General features: G+C 38.9%; 1 protein-coding gene and 1 pseudogene across 2 annotated transcripts in view; both read right to left on the bottom strand.

Moving 5' to 3' along the window:
• ANKRD55 (ankyrin repeat domain 55) overlaps positions 1-17,943 on the bottom strand; it is a gene marked incomplete at both ends in the record, with an annotated part of 101,120 nt that overhangs the window by 72,603 nt on the left and 10,574 nt on the right. The gene's annotated exons all lie outside the window — the stretch shown is intronic.
• On the bottom strand, positions 758-1,766 carry LOC309959364 (small ribosomal subunit protein eS4-like; annotated as a pseudogene). The gene has a single exon. The product of its transcript is annotated as a small ribosomal subunit protein eS4-like (transcript).

Below are 17,943 nucleotides of genomic sequence, written 5' to 3'. Positions count from 1 at the left end.
TCTGTAAGGCACATTCATCAGACTGTAGAGTACATACAGCTGAGAGAAACAAGTAATGTATTGCCTGATAGAATTCCAAACAACTTGCCAGAAGGATTCTAATAACATTGTATTTAATAGGGATAAACATTTGGTCTGTGAAATATCCAGTTGAACTAAGTGAAGGGTGGTTGAACCTGCAGTTTTCGTTCCTCAATATCCCCTCATCCTGCTGGTGACCTTAACCTGATTATTCTCTAGGGACCACTTCCTCTCCACTTTCAGCACAGGCGGTTGACTACATTCCTGCTCAGGGCCAGAACATGTGACCTAGAACTAGTCATTCAGCACCAGCATTATCCTGGCCACACATATTGGTTCAGGGACGTGCCTCAATCAGAGCCCATAAAAGGCAATGATATTTTGGATATTTTGGGAGTGCTGGGAACAAGTTTTGTTCTACCACCCATGAAACTGGGAGTTATGGGGGGGACATCTTATGGGTGGAGAGCTTATGAATGAAGACAACACAAGAAGAGCAGAGCTGTGCTAAGAGGAAGAAATAATTGAGATCTGATGACATCATTTGAATTCCTGAATCAAGCCATACCTTAAGCCAGCACCATTTCTGGAACATTTACATGTCCCAATAAATTTCTTTTTTTGCTTGAGTCAGTTTGCATAGATTTTATGTGTTTGTTTTTCTTTTTAATCACTGCAAGAGTTCTAACTAACAGAAGGTTTTAGTGGTGGCACATTAAAAAGCATTTAGGGATTTAGTTGGGCAATTAACACTATAGGAATTAACAGTGTGACAGTGAACTAGTAGATCTCTGGCTGCAGTAATAATAGTCTAGTAATGAGACTGAGGGAGATAATAGGCTTTTTCCATTCTTTTTTTTTTTTAACACTAAAGAAGCTTTTAATTATGTAGTATTATCTCTAAGTACAAAGACTTTCCCAATCACGTCACTTAGAGATCATTTTATCCACTGCTCTGTTTGGCTGCCAGTCTTTTGTCTCTCTCCTCAGCAATGGTAAGGCGGACACCCTTTCCACGAGGAAGAGAGATCCATGCTTTGTTGCCTTTGCCAATAATGAAAATGTTGGAGAGCTGGGTGGCAAAGCTATTGCCGTTGGCATCTTTCACATGAACTACATCAAAAGAACCAGGATGTCTCTCCCGGTTAGTGATCACATCAATTCTTCCCAGGTTAGCACCTCCAGTCACCACGCACAGGTTACCAGTGTCAAATTAGATGAAATCAGTAATCTTGCCAGTCTCCAAATCAATTTGAATGGTATCATTCACCTTGATGAGGGGATCAGGGTAGCGGATGGTGCGAGCATCATGGGTCACCAGATAAGGGATTCCTTTTGTCCCCACAAAGATCTTTCTCACTTTGCATAACTTATACTTGGCCTCCTCAGGTGCAATATGATGAACAGCAAAGCGACCCTTGGTGTCATAGATCAGATGAAAATTCTCTCCAGTCTTGTCAATGCTGATGACATCCATAAAACCAGCAGGGTAGGTTATATCAGTGCGGACCTTGCCATCAATCTTAATGAAACGCTGCATGCAGATCTTCTTTACTTTATCTCCTATTAGGGCATATTTAAGTCTGTTCCTTAGGAAAATAATTAGGGGGAGACCGGAAAATAATTAGGGGGAGCTTGTGGGGACCGGTAGATGGATGAGGAGCAAACACACCAGTCAGTTTATCCAGCATCCAATGCTTTGGAGCTGCTACACGCTTCAGGTGCTTCTTAGGACCACGAGCCATGGCTGCGCTAGGCACGGAAAGAGGTTTTTTTCCATTCTTAACTGGTCAGTGTTATGTTGAGGTCTATGGCCCATGGATTAAATGGGCTATAGGTAGCTGGAGAACATTCCGAGGAGAGTGACCAGAGTATGACTGGACTTCATGTCAACTGATGAACAGTGGAAGGAAATAGATCTGTTCACTCTGAAGATTACTCTGTGTGGTCATGATGGTTGCCTTCAGATATTTGAAGAGGTTTTTTTGTTTTGTTTTGTTTTTTAAATTTAAAAAACCGTGGTAAATATACATAACATTATGCCATTTTAACCACTTTTAAGTGTAGAGTTCAGTGGCTTGATGTACATTCACACTGTTGTGCAACCATCACCACTATTCATCTCCAGAACTCTTTTCAGCTTCTAAAACTCAAACTCTGTTTCCATTAGACAAAAACTCCCCATTCCTCCCTCCCCTCCATCTCCTGGAAACCACCATTCCATTTTCTGTCTCTATGAATTTGACCACTCTAGATATCTCATTTAAGTGGAATCAATAGTATTTGTCTTTTTGTTACTGGCTTATTTCACTTAGCATAATGTCCTCGAGATTCATCCACATTGTAGCATGTGTCAGAATTTCCTTCTTTTTAAAGGTTGAATGATAATGATACCACATTTTGTTTATTCATTCATCTACTGATGGACACTTGGGTTGTTGCCACCTTTTGGCTATTGTGAATAATGCTGCTGCAAACATCGGTATACAAATAACTCTTTCAGACTCTTTCGAGTATATACTTAGAAGTGAAATTGCTGGATCACATGATAATTCTATTTTTAATTTTTTAAGGAACCACTGTACTGTTTTCCAATGTGGCTGCAACATTTTATATTCTTACCAACAATGCACAAGGGTTCCAATTTCCCCATGTCCTTACCAACACTTTTATTTCCTGTTTTTGCTTCTTGTGTTTGTTTGTTGTAATAATAGCTAGCCTAATGGGTGTGAAGTGATATCTTGTGGTTTTGATTTGCATTTCCCTATGATTAGTGATGCTGAGCATCTTTTCATGTGCTTTTTGGCCATCTGTATATCTTCTTTGGAGAAATGTCTAAGTCCTTTGCCCATTTTTTTTTTTTTTTAGATGTTGGGGGTAGGAGTTAATTAATTAATTAATTAATTTTTGCTGTGTTGTGTCTTCGTTTCTGTGTGAGGGCTTTCTCTAGTTGTGGCAAGCAGGGGTCACTCTTCATCGCGGTGCGCGGGCCTCTCACTATGGCGGCCTCTCTTGTTGCGGAGCACAGGCTCCAGATGCGCAGGCTCAGTAGTTGTGGCTCACGGGCCCAGTTGCTCCATGGCATGTGGGATCCTCCCACACCAGAGCTCGAACCCATGTCCCCTGCATTAGCAGGCAGATTCTCAACCACTGTGCCACCAGGGAAGCCCCCTTTGCCCATTGTTTGTTTTTCTGTTAAGTTGTAGAAATTCTTTATATATTCTGGATATTAACTCTATATTAGATATATAATTTGTATACATTTTCTCCCATTCTGTGGGTTGCCTTATCGCTCTGTTGATAGTATCGATGTATAAAAGCATTTAACTTTGATGTAGTTCAATTTGTCTACCTTTTGCTGTCTGTGTTTTTGACATCACATCTAAGAAATTACAGTAAGCCCACTACATATGAACAAGTTCTGTTCTGAGAGTGTGTTTGTAAGTCCAATTTGTTTGTAAGTCCAACAAAACTAACCTAGGTACCCAACAAACACAATTGGCTATATGGTACTGTACTGTAATAGGTTTACAGTACTTTTCACACAAATAATACACAAAAAAAACCAAAAAATAATGAAGACATTTTTAATCTTACAGTATAGTACCTTGAAAAGTACAGTAGTACCAGCTACATCACCACTGCTTTTACACTTGCTTCCAGACATCCTGGGCTTGCAATAAGGATGCTGTACTACTGAACTTTATACAGTACTGTATGGTACACAAAAGCACAACCACTTGTAGAGGATGCACACACGTGACAATGTGAGCCAGACATGTGAACTAACTTACGTGATTGGACATGCAAACTCACATGTGCATTTTTGAAAGTTTGCAACTTGAAGGTCGTATGTAGGGGACTTACTCTATTGCCAAATTCAATGTCATGAAGCTTTCCTCCTATGGTTTTTTTTTTTTTTTTCCCCAGTACGCGGGCCTCTCACTGTTGTGGCCTCTCTCGTTGCGGAGCACAGGTTCTGGACGCGCAGGCTCAGCGGCCATGGCTCACGGGCCCAGCCACTTCGCGGCATGTGGGATCTTCCCGGACCAGGGCACGAACCTGTGTCCCCTGCATTGCAGGAGGACTCTCAACCACCACACCACCAGGGAAGCCCCCCACCATGTTTTCTTCTAAGAGTTTTATAGTTTTAGGTCTTATGACTAGATCGTTGATCCATTTTGAGTCATTTTGCATGTGGCTGTCCAGTTGTTTCTGCACTATTGCTGAAAAGACAATTCTTCCCCCATTGAATGGTCTTGGCGCCCTTGTTGACTCCTCAGTTGACCCCTAAGTTGACCATAGATATATGAGATTATTTCTAGACTCCCAGTTCTATTCCATGGATCTATATGTTTGTCTTTATGCCAGTACTACACTGTTTTGATTGCTGTAGCTTTGTATTATGGTTTGAAATCAGGAAGTGTGAGACCTCCAACTTTGTTCTTCTTTTGTAAGATTTTTTTTTGGCTATCTGGGTCCCTTGAAATTCCATATGAATTTTAGGATGGATTTTTATATTTCTGCAAAAACATCACTGGGATTTTGTTAGGGGTTGCATCAAATCTGTAAATCTCTTTGGGTAGTACTGACATCTTAACAATATTGTCTTTCAATCCATGAAACACAAGACATCTTTCCATTTATTGGTGTCTTCTTTAATTTCTTTCAAAAATGTTTTGTAGTTTTCAGTGTATAAGTCTTTTGCCTTCTTGGTTAATTTTATTCCTAAGTATTTTATTCTTTTTGATGCTACTGTAAACAGGATTATTTTTCAAAGAGCTTTTAGCCAAGTTTATGGTTAAACTTTTATGTGAAATTCCAGCAGTTAGAAATAGCAGTGGGTGAGAATGACAGAAGAGTATTTTAATGGTCATAGAACTGTAAAAATGTCCTAGGTCTCCTCAAGAGGTAGTGAACTTCCTGTAATTAAAGATGTCAATCTTGGGACTTCCCTGGTGGTCCAGTGGTTAAGACTTCACCTTCCAATTCAGGGGTTGTGGGTTCGATCCCTAGTCAGGGAGCCAAGATCCCACATGCCTCACGACCAAGAAAACAAAACATGAAACAGAAGCACTATTTTAACAAATGCAATAAAGACTTTAAAAATAGTCCACCTCAAAAAGAAAAGAAGAATCTTAAAAAAAAATAAGATGTCAGTCTTGGCTAGGTGGTCACCAAGGGAGTGTGTTGCAGAAGGAATTCAGACACAGAGTGAAACACAAGGTATGGGGAAAGGAAGATGTGTGAGGCAAAACAGGATGTATTTCAGGGTCTCTTCTAACCCTAAGATACCATACTAAACTACAGAGTGATTAGGAAATAGGAAATGAAGGAGCTTCCATAGAAGTTGTATAGAAACAGTTAATTTAAATTGTAGTCAATGCAAATAATTAGGCCTAAACTTAAGATAGTACAAAGAATTTCTGTAGAAATGATGAAGGGTGAAGTAGAAGTAACAAGAATGAGGAGAAGGATAACTGATGGTCCTGGTGGAATCCAAAATAGAGGCAAGAAAAATTTTTTTCTATCAAAGGTCATAAAATCATTTAAGATATGCAGAAGATCTACATAAACAAACAATACATAAATTCTTCCTTCTCTCCTTCCTTCTTATCCATCTCACTATCTATTATCTGTCTATTTTTCTTATCTATCTATCTATCTATCTGGTATCATCTATCTATCTACCATCTATTTATCTTTCTTTCCATTCAGCTTTCAGAGGAGGAGCATCGTTTGAATGGCTTTTGCCTCTCTAACTGTGTGAAAGTTAAACAGATAGACTTATATATGGATGCAGAAAGAAAAATTCTAAAATTCACCAAGGGAGAGAGACTGAAAGTAGAGAGAATGGAAAACAGACATAAAGGAAATAGGAAGAAAGAAGCATGTGAACAGATACAGATTATATTTTATAAAAAGTTATCTATGTATACGTATACATGAAAAATATAAAAGACAAGAAGACGATGCAACAAACATCAATAGAGATAATTTTTTAGATATTATTCAGTACTTTCTATATTTTCCCAATTCTCTACAATGAATTTATATACTTTTTAAAATCATCAAGATAAATCAAGTTTTAAGTGGTGAGAGAGGAGTGTGTCTTACTAGCTTTACATTAATGTGTTAACTACTAGAAGGGTAGACAGAGCCTTGTGTGTCTGTAATAGAGAAAACAGGTCCTTGATATTTGACAAAGTGCTGAAAAAGTTAAAACATACATGTATTTAAAAAATTCTGACCTTTATAAATACCCTAGTAGATTTTTTTAAAAACAGGTACATGTTTTAAATTTTTATTAATTTTTACCTAAAAATTGGAAGGATAGGCTTTTTGGAAATCATCTGTTTTCCTCATTTTTCATGGTTAAAAACCTTGTAAACAGTTTTCTGGATGTGTCATAAATTATCAACTTAATTCCAATGGCCCAACTTTTTAATAGTAGGATTGCAGAAATATGACAGGCTGCTAGAAATGTTTTAGATTAGAGGACCTTCTTCAAAGCTTCTCACATTTTACACAAATTTGGGTTCCTTCACATAGTGGTTCTGTCTCTGGAGTTCCTTGGGAAAGCCCTTGACTGCATCAATTACTGGGCCTACTTTGTTGAAATTACCCAGAGGTCAGCTTGGCATTTGTTCTGCTTAAGTTGAGACCGCTTTGTGGAACAGCCAGGTCAATGTAAGGATAGATTGGGTATTGCAGTTTCAAGAGTCCAGACCAGAGGGTCTTGGGAGGACTTCTTTGGTTCATTCTATTCTGAGAATCCTTGGGTGGCTGAATGCAGCCTAGACTCACTAGTGAAGTCTGGATTCATTTTTGGGCAACTACAGAAGATTCCACAGATATTTCTTAGATTGTTTTTTGGAGTGGAATTGATTGCATCTGAAGAACGGAAATTTATTCATTCATCCATTTACTTAACATCTACCATGGGCTAGTGAAATTGCAGGTACAAACGTTGCAGAGTCTCTCTGTTCCTAAGAAAAACATGCCCTAATGGGAAAAGAAGTATGTAATTTATGATTGAGATATACCAGGGATGTTATGGCAGGACAGGAGGAAGAATGATTTAAACGAATAGTTTCCTGGGCATCCTCCTAATCCAGATAACTCTATCCTCCCTCAGGATTATCTTGGGTGCTTTGGGGACAGTAGAGAAATTGTGTTTTGGGAGCTGCCTGGAATGATCTATCCATAAGGTGGTGAGGTCTTTTCACTTTTAGGGAAGATGCCAGGCCTTCACTGCACCCTGATGGCTCCATGTAACAATATTGCCACCCACTGGTGATAAAGAGTCTCTCTGGGCCTTGACCCGGGCCCTGAGCCAGGATGGTGCCAGTTCTGCTGGACAGAATTAAAAGCCAGTTTGGAACGCTCTGGCCATGTAGGAACAAGTTTAAGGTCACTGATACAGTTGGCTGCCATTGAAAGCAAATTAGTGTCATGTGACTCATCATATACATCATATGATACACAGCATGCACACATGCAGGCAATATAGAAAAACAGTAAGAGCCCAGCCTCCAGAGTTTGAATCCTAGCACTGCCAATTTCCTGAGAGCTGTGTGATCTTGGGCAAGTTACTTAACCTCTCTGTTCTCGTTCCCCTCTTGTCAAATGGGTAAGAATAGTATTTACCTCACAGGGTTGTTCTGAGAGCTAAATGAGTTCATCCACATAAAGTACAATGCCTGGCACAAAGTATTCAAGGTATGTCAGCAATAATATATTACCACCATTACTACTCTGACATAGATAGGAACCTCTGTCTTCTTTCCCCTTAAAGAGACCCTTTGCCTTGCTCAACAGGCTGTAGCGATTTTGTGAGCTGAAACATTTTGCTATTTCTCGCGTTTTCTCCTACAGTCCCTCCGGGTGTACTGGCTGAGGCTTTAAGAGTGTTTTATAAAGTGCCAGTCACATGGGAGGAGGAAAAGGAGTTTCTTTCTAACATTTTAAAGAGAAAAATAGCTCCAAGCTTTCTGCATGTGCCAGCTGAGGACAAATACTCAAAGCAACCTTCATGCCCTGGGAGTGGAAAAGAAGGGATTTCATTCTCTGGGGAGGAAGTCTTGCAACAATATGATCTCAAGGGTAAGTATCTGGCCACAATCAGACCTTTCTTCATAACCAAACTTGTGATGCAACACATGCTGTATTTCTTTGAATCTCAGCATCACTGTGTTCCTCGGGGTGACTCTTCTGACCGGTGAATGCCATTCCATGGCTCACATCTCTGCTGGACATGGGGTGGGGGATAGTGCTGGGAAATGGAATTTGCTGTTCTAAGAAACATGTCTGTGTTAAACTTCAGTGATGATGCCTCCCTAGAGTGCATTTTCATAAAATGAACTTTCATTTTAACGCTACTAATTCTTAAAAAGAACTCAATCTTCAATGCATAGGACCTTTAGTATGTGTGCAATAAATGGACTGATTGATGTAGTATTCATGTTCAATAGCTTTCTCACCCATTGGAGTTTTGTGGAAATCTCCTTGATGCTAAAAATATTGTGTCAAGAAGTTCTTTGGTAAGTAGGCAAGTATAAATCTTAAATGATTTTACGAAGGACTATGCTAGCCTAGCCAGTCTTTGGAAATTAAAAAGTAAGACAAGTGTTATTTTGAACACTGTTCCTTTGATCTTCCTTACTTTCTTCTTAATCAAATGTATGACACCACCCACCTCTTTCACTTTTAAGAAATGGGAAGTGTTCGTGTCAGGAATTTGCCATTTTAACTGGGGACCCTGGAAGGAGAGGAATAGGTGAAGAAGCGGGGTTTGTTTAGTTAGCAGAATAGTAGACTTAGTTGGACATGACAGCTGTTGGAAAAGCTGGAAGAGAGTTTAGGATTGTTTTCTGTAGATCCAGAGGGAAGAACTAGTATTGGTGGGTAGAAATGAGAATAATTAAGATTTTTAACAACTAGAGCTGTTCAGAACTAGAAGGGATTATATTGTGAGCTGTGTACTCCTCATCACTACTCATCTCTAAGCAGGTTTTGACCAAGCATATCTTGGGATGCTCTTGAGGAGATATCTGTATTGAGTAGAAGGTTGAACTCTAAGGTTCCTTCTGTGATTAATATTCTATGTGTCTTTCTCATATCTGTGTAGAACCAAATAATGAATCACCTAATGTTGATGAACAATGACTGTTGTGCTGAAAAGGATTTGGAGAAGTGGGTTTTCCTTGAGTCCTTTAAAAGGTATCCTTCCTAGTGGCCCTCCACTGTGGCCACTTGTAAAACTGCCCCAAGTGCCTTGATCACCTAAAAATAGTTTAAGAAAACAAATGCAATTTGGGTGGCTTGTCCAAGTGTCAGAGATTGAACCAATCTATCTCTCTGTAGTCCTTTAGATTTGCATCTCTCCTTTTGTAGTCATCCTGTCAGCTGGGCTTCCATGGCTGTCTTCACTGTCTTGACTGTGTTTTCTCCCTCTTCATGACTGTCTCATGGGTTCCTTAAGGTAATTGAAATGGAATCCCTTCTTACTATATTGGAGTTGTTGCTTTATAAAAGGTACAGAATAAAACCCAACCTGGTGAATAATCACCCTTCATATGACCCCACTAGAATTTTGGCAGTATGGCTTTGCTTTTTTTGCAGAAAAAAAAATCTTGAACATTAGATAGGAGAAGTTAGAGTAGTGTTGGATACATTGTAGATACTTGATAAATATGTTTATTGATTTAATTAGCATATTCTTTTCCAACTGGCAAATTGTAGAGTACATATACGAAATGAAGTCTCATTCTTTCCAATCCTTGGGAACAGAATTAGGAAAAGTGATAGAAGAAGGAGTCTTCTGTTCCTTTAAATAATTTCATAAGGCATATCGCTAGCATTTCAAGTAGAGTTGAAGTAAATGAATAGCTTCCCTCGACTCTCATAGATTATGGATATATGGTTAAGTAAGGCTGATTTAAACTGTATCATCAGAGCTGTGAGTATGTAATATTGTGAGGTCTAAAACAGTGACAACACAGCAAAGGAAACCATAAACAAAATGAGAAGACAACCTACGGAATGGGAGAACATATTTGCGAACAGTGCAACTGACAAGGGCTTAATTTCCAAAATATACAAACAGCTCACACAACTCAACAACAAAAAAACAAACAACCCAACCAAAAAGTGGGCTGAAGACCTAAATAGACATTTCTCTGAAGAAGACATACATATGGCCAATAGGCACATGAAAAGATGCTCAATATCGCTAATTATTAAAGAAATGCAAATCAAAACTACAATGAGGTATCACCTCACACTGATCAGAATGGCCATCATTAAAAAGTCTACAAATAACAATTGTGGGAGAGGGTGTGGAGAAAAGGAAAACCTCCTATACTGTTGGTGGGAATGTAAATTGGTGGAGCCACTATGGAAAACAGTATGGAGGTTCCTCAGAAAACTAAACACAGAATTACCATAGGATCCAACAATCCCACTCCTGGGCATATATCTGGACAAAACTATAATTCAAAAAGATATATTCACCCCTATGTTCACAGTAGCACTTTTCACAATAGCCAAGACATGGAAACAACCTAAATGTTCATGGACTGATGAATGGATAAAGATATCATTTGCAGCAACACAGATGCAACTAGAGATTATCATACTAAGTGAAGTAAGTCAGAAAGAGAAAGACAAATACCATATGATATTACTTATATGTGGAATCTAAAATATGACACAAATGAACTTACCTACAAAACAGAAACAGACTCACAGACATAGAGAACACACTTGTGGTTGCCAAGGGGAGTGGGGGAGAGGGGCAGGGATGGACTGGGAGTTTGGGGTTAGTGATGCAACCTATTACATATAGAATGGATAACAACAAGGTCTTACTGTATAGCACAGGGAACTATATTCAATATCCTGAGATAAACCATAATGGAAAAGAATATAAAAAAGAATGCATATGTATGTATAACTGAGTCTCTTTGCTATACAGCAGAAATGAACACAACATTGTAAATCAACTATACTTCAATTTAAAAAATGCAAAGAAAACAGGTGACAACAGAAATGACTTCTCAATTAAATCTGAATCTCATAAAGAACTTTATTTTTGAACAACAGAAATATTAGCCAAGTGTATTACTATGAACCACCCTGGGTTCAGTTCTCTATTTTGTAAAATAAGGTTGACTACATCCCTGGGTCTCAACACTGGCTAAACATTAGAACCATCTGGGGAGATAAAAAACAAAAACCAAAAAAAAACAACCCCTGATACCTAAGTGCTAACCCCAGATTTTTTTTTTTTTTTTTTTGCGGTACCTGGGCCTCTCACTGTTGCGGCCTCTCCCGTTGCGGAGCACAGGCTCCGGACGCGCAGGCTCAGCGGCCATGGCTCACGGGCCCAGCCGCTCCGCGGCATGTGGGATCTTCCCGGACCGGGGCACGAACCCGCGTCCCCTGCATCGGCAGGCGGACTCTCAACCACTGCACCACCAGGGAAGCCCTAACCCCAGATATTTTGATTTAATTGATCCGTCATTTCATATGTTATTTCATTTTGGATTACAAAAATTATGAAGATACAGATAAGAAGAAAATATGCTCAAAGATAATCACTATTAAGATGCTGGTATGTTGGATATACTTGATTTATAGGCTTGTTTCCCACCCATCCTGGAGCCCTCATCCCTCCACCTGCCTGTGTAATGTAAATATGGGAGTGGGGAGAAGTGCTAGCAGGAGGGGAAGCTTGGAAACCCGAAAGATCTAGTTGCCTCAGAATGTGCAGTTGTGAGCCTCTGCCCTTTCCATCTTCCCCCTCTAAAATCTAAACTGTCTCCTGTCCCCTATCCTGCACTCAAAATGGACATGGCTGAAAATAAGTGGTAACCCAACCCAAAGGCTGTATAAAAGAGAAGGCCAGTTCCTAAGGAGCAAGCGTAATGGTTAAAAGGTGCAAAAAGCTGTGAGGTCAGGAGGCATAGAACAGGAGGGAGAGAGTTCTGGAAGGTGCTGTAGCTTGGGGTGGGTAGCGCCCTAGGACAGTGGACTCCTGCCTGTGGCTGAAGCTTGGGGGCAGTGGCTGCTGGTGGGGCAGGATTCATTGACCAAGGTGGCAACACAAATCTCAAATCTCCCACACTGTGATCTTCTGTGGATGAGAATACAATCATAAAACTTGAAGAAAATGACTGAAATTTTCTGAGATCTAATGTGAGTTTGGCTAACACTAAGGCCATTTTGCTACTCATTTATTAAGTGAATCTCCGTTTCTCCTCCCACTCCAAATTCCCCTCCCACAATAAAGGACCAGATGAAGGGTAATATTAAAAGGATCTAATGACTGGCTTGACAGGTCCCCCATCAGACTGGAGGCAGGCCTAACAGCTGGAGCAGGGTTGATAACTTTTTAGCTGCTGGACTGTGGGCTGTGTATGTTCCTGGGGAATGGCTGGAATAATCTCTATTGATCTGAGGATACAGAGGTATTTTAATATTGTAACAACCAGTGACTAATAGTTCTTAGCATGGTGCTGGAGTTACATTTTACAAAAAAAAGATCATGCCGTACATATAATTTTGATTGTTGCCCTTTTTCAAACACTTAATATTGGATCACAAATATTTTCCTATGCCATAGGTAAGATTTGAAAATGTTGTTTACAAAATGTGGCATAAAATCCCATTGACTGGAATTAGCACAACTGATTTAATCATTCTCTTACTATTGAACATTTAAATTGCTTCTCTTTTGGGAGGAATTATTAATTCTGTAGCTATTCCAAATAATGCTATAACATTCTTACATATATGCGTTTCTGTGCATCTTTATTTCCTTTGGACACATTCCTAGAAATGAACTTGGGAATCAATAGATTTGACACTTTGTCAAATTGCCCTCCAGAAAGGTTGACCCAATACACCCTTCCCAAGCAGGGCTTGAGAGCATACATTTACCTCATTCTTAATGACACTGTGATTTATTGTTTTTTAAAAAATAATGTTGATGTGAAAGAAGGAAAAGAGTATATCATTTCCAATGGTCATTTCTTTTATTATTCCTAAGAGAGAAGTTTTTTCACATGTTTGTGGCCATTTCATGAATTACTTGTTGGTATCCTTTACATATTATTTCAAGGCATTTGTCGTTATCTAATTGATTTGAAAGAGCTCTATATACATTAAGGACACCAACTCTTCATCTGCTATCTATGCTGCAGTTATTTTTCCCTGTTTGCCACTTAAGTTCTCAGTTTGTCTTGTTGGTTTTTGAAAAATAAACCAACAAAATCTATGGATATTGCACTTATGATTCATTGCCCGTGAAACCTTATACTTATGTGTTGACATTTAGCTGTAATTAATATGGAAATTTTAAACTTTATATTTGCATGCCACAATTACTTTTTTCCCCCAAATCTTGTATAATTCTCCTCTCTTCACTAATTTGTAAGGGCAACCTTATCATATAGTACTAACTCAATAACACCTTGGAGGAGGCTCCTCCTACAGCCCATTCACTGGAACTGCGGCTTGGAAAGCATGGATCCCAGAACTAACTTCTCTGCAGCGGTATACGCATGAATGTGGGAATGTGGCCAAAGTGCATCTCAATCACATTCCGAAGAGTCTTGTGGTCTGTCTATAGTCAAGGTTCTTAGCTTTTTTGTGTTTCCTGCACAGTTTTGAATTCTAGAATTTTTGGTAGCATATTTGAAGGAATTAAACTCAGAACAATCCTAAAGTTAGCAAAAAGTTCAATACAACCATTTTGACGGCACAACAATGTCTCCCAGTAGCTATGAAAGCATCCACTGTTCCAGGGGGGTCTCTGTCACTGTCTGAATAACAATCATAATTATGGTCAACAATATGCCACGCTTATTATGCACCAGGTACTGTGCTAAACCTTTTCTAGAAATCAACTCATTTAATTCTCACCTTATGAGAATTATTCCCACTGTATGGATGGGGAAACTGAGGCATAGGGCAGGAAAGTGACTTACTCAAAGTCACACAGTTAGTAAGTGGTGAAACTCAGATAAGGCTGCAGGCTGTCAGGCCTCAGATTCAACCCTCTTGACCAATGTGCACTACTGTTTATCGCTGCCCATTCACTCAGGTGGCGAAGCCCTCATATATTCCAGTGAACCTGTGACCTTTCTTGGTGCTGGACAGTATTCCACATTCCATTCTCTCTTACTCACAGCAGCCTATATCCTACACTCCACAAGCTGTGCAGCTCATTATTCTGCTGGAGAGACATCATTGTGCCAGAGTTTATACTCACTTGTAGAAAAAATAAAATCTACACATTAACTGAAAATTGGGAATGCATCTATGAGAAGCTGTTTGTACACCAAGGAGAGAATTAAAGTTAGTGGTAATAGCATAAGGATTCTAATATGAGGTTGAGCGAATTCTTTTAAAATATTAAGATAAATGTCAAATAACCAAGGAACAAATAGTTCTCATACTGAAGCACAGAAAGAGAATGAAATTTTTCTAATTTATTTTCTAAGGCTAGCATAAACTGCCAAAGACGTGTGCATACAGGCATCTATAGATGGACCCAATTTGTAAACTCAGTTTTAAGTTTTAAATAAATTCTGCGAGATCAGATTAAGTTGGATGTTGAAAGAACAATACACCATGACTGAACAGAGTTTATTCTAGAATACAGATGTTTTGATTTTCCCGTGTCTATTAATAAAATATATCACATCAGTAGAACAAAGGGAAAATATATGATTATATGAATAAAGAATAGAAAGGCATTTAATAAAATTTGATATCTGTTCCTTAAAAAAGCTTAACAACTAGGAATAAAAGATTTCATTATCAATATGATTAACTACATTTGTTTCTAATCAATTTCAAACACCACACCTAATAGTGAAAAAATAGGGAAAGAAAGAAGACAAATTTTATCTAATGCAGTAATATATGAAGCAAAAAGAAATGAGATAATAATCATAAAGAGCAAAATTATCAAAGTTTAATCAAAGCTAACTTTTACTCATGTTCTTTGCACTGTCCTAACAGTTTCCTTTGAATTAAGCTATTTATTTATTTCAACAATTTTATGAAGTAGGTAGTATCTTTACCCTATTTACAGATGAGGGAATTGAAACACAGAGAGCTTTAATAATTTCCCCTAAGTTGTACAGCTATTAAATGGCAGAGCAGGATCTTAAACCAGTCCATCTGGTTTCATCCTGTGCACCAGGATGGCACAAGAGAATTAACCAGAGAACCATTAGAATTAATAACTTAACCAGATTTAAAAATAAATATGAAACTAAATAGTTCTTCTATATTAAATAATATGAGGAAAACTAACTCCTCCTTACATTGAAAATAACTCACTAAAATGAAAATATAAAATACCCAGTAATAAATATTCAGAATCTAAATAAGGAACTAAGAAAAGAGTTGGATTCATGAAGATACATGCCATGTTTCCAGATAGGAGAACTAAATAGTATAACTAATTTTAATTATTATACAGATTCATTTTTAAGTTTAATGTCATTTCAGTGAAAGTTCCAAAAGTTTTTTTGGGGGGCGGGCTCAGAAAAATGATACTGACTTTCATTTGTAAAAATAAATAGATAAATTTATGCTTTGAAGAAGAAAAAAAGAATATACTTAAGTATTTGCTTATCTATACATAGAATCTCTTTGTAAGGATATATAAGAAACTGCTTACATTGTTTTGCTTCCAGGAGGGGATTTGGATGGCTGGATGGGTTGGTGTGAAGGGAGATTTTTCACTGTACATTGTTTTATACCTTGAAATTGTGTGAATGTATTACTACACCAAAAGCAAAAACAAACAAAAAGAGGAAAAAAAAAAAATTGAAAAAAAAACAAAAAAAATTGAAAAAAGTGTCAAAGGAGGATTTCTCTATCAAATCGTAAAACATTACGAAACTATAATAATTTTAAAAGTAAGATTGTGCTTCAAGACTAGATCGATTCCTAGAACAGCATAGAAAGTCTAGAAACCTGCCTGGCACCAGCATGGAAAGTGGAAGCTAACAGGTAGGCTGGCTTTTAAGCAATGGGATGAGTTATATCAGAAGGCAAGTCTTAGACTGAGAGGATAGAACTCCAGAAAAAGAGGAAAGGGAAAGTAGAACTACTCCAAGACCTGTGAGCTTTTCTGGGAATTATTTTCTTTCTGATGTGGTTTTCTTGCTAGGCAAATTCTGCCCCTTCCAATTTCCAAACAAAAAGTAGTGCTATCAAAAACAGACACCTAGATCAATGGAAAAGAATATAGAGCCCAGATGGGACTTCCCTGGTGGCGCAGTGGTTAAGAATCCACCTGCCAATGCAGGGGACACGGGTTTGAGCCCTGGTCTGGGAAGATTCCACATGCCACGGAGCAACTAAGCCCATGAACCACAACTACTGAGCCTGTGTTCTAGAGCCTGTGAGCCACAACTACTGAGCCCGCATGCCACAACTACTGCAGCCCGCACACCTAGAGCCCGTGCTCCGCAACAAGAGAAGCCACTGCAATGAGAAGCCTGTGCACAGCAACCAAGAGTAGCCCCCGTCACTGCAACTAGAGAAAGCCCGCATGCAGCAACAAAGACCCAATGCAGCCAAAAAAAAAAAAAAAAAAGAATATAGAGCTCAGAAATAAACCCAGACACTTATGGTCAATTAATCTATGACAAAGGAGGCAAGAATATACAATGGAGAAAAGACAGTCTCTTCAGTAAGTGGTGCTGGGAAAACTGGACAGCTACATGTAAAAGAATGAAATCAGAACATTCTCTAACACCATATACAAAAGTAAACTCAAAATGGATTAAAGACCTAAATGTGAGACCGGATACTATAAAACTCCTAGAGGAAAACATAGGCAGAACACCCTTTGACATAAATCACAGCAATATTTTTTTGGATCTGTCTCTTAAAGTAAAGGAAATAAAAGCAAAAATAAACAAATGGGACCTAATTAAACTCCAAAGCTTTGCACAGCAAAGGAAACCATCGACAAAGACAATCTACTGAATGGGACAAAATATTTGCAAATGATATGACTGATAAAGGATTAATATCCAACATATATAAATAGTTCACATAACTCAACATTAAAAAAAAACTGATTAAAAACTGGGCAGAAGGGACTTCCTTGGTGGCGCAGTGGTTAAGAATCCACCTGCCAATGCAGGGGACACGGGTTCGAGCCCTGGTCCGGGAAGATTCCGCATACTGCGGAGCAACTAAGCCCATGTGCCACAACTACTGAAGCCCAAGTGCCTAGAGCCTGTGCTCTGCAATGAGAGAAGCCACTGCAATGAGAAGCACGTGCACCGCAATGAAGAGTGGCCCCCGCTCACTACAACTAGAGAAAGGCCACACGCAGCAACGAAGACCCAGCGCAGCCAAAAAAAAAAAAAAAAAGAGTAGAAGAACTGAATAGACATTTTTCCAAAAAGGAAATGCAGATGGCCAACAGGTACATGAAAAGATACTCAAGGTTTCTAGGGTTTTGGGGCCAGGACTAGGGAGGTATGCCATGCCAGAATGTTTTTACAGGGCAACTTTGGCCTGTACTGGTCCATCTCTGGTCCTCACCATCATCCTGCTTTGCTTCTTCGGCCAATTCTGCCAGGGCCACTTTGGCCAGTACTAATGTATTCTCTGTCCTAAATATGAACGTAGACCCAATTACCGACATGCTGTTGGAATTAGAAACACAGTCACTGAACAATAAGCAGAAAAGAAGAAGGAATGATAATAAAGAGGACAATCACCATTCTCCCCAGTCCAAAAGGAGTAAGAGAAACCCTGTTTTTCAGGAGTCTCAGGATGCAACAAAACACAATAAGGAAGGAACCACTAAGAGGAACCAAAGTGTGTGCATGTTCAAGCAATGATAATGACAGGAGCAGCAGTGTTAATTCCCCAGAA

The sequence above is a fragment of the Leucopleurus acutus genome (genome assembly GCF_964270905.1).
Source record: "Leucopleurus acutus genome assembly, chromosome: 3".
Classification (NCBI taxonomy): Eukaryota; Metazoa; Chordata; class Mammalia; order Artiodactyla; family Delphinidae; genus Leucopleurus; species Leucopleurus acutus.
Note: the sequence above shows the minus strand (reverse complement) of the source record. Positions and strands in the feature narration are given on the sequence as shown.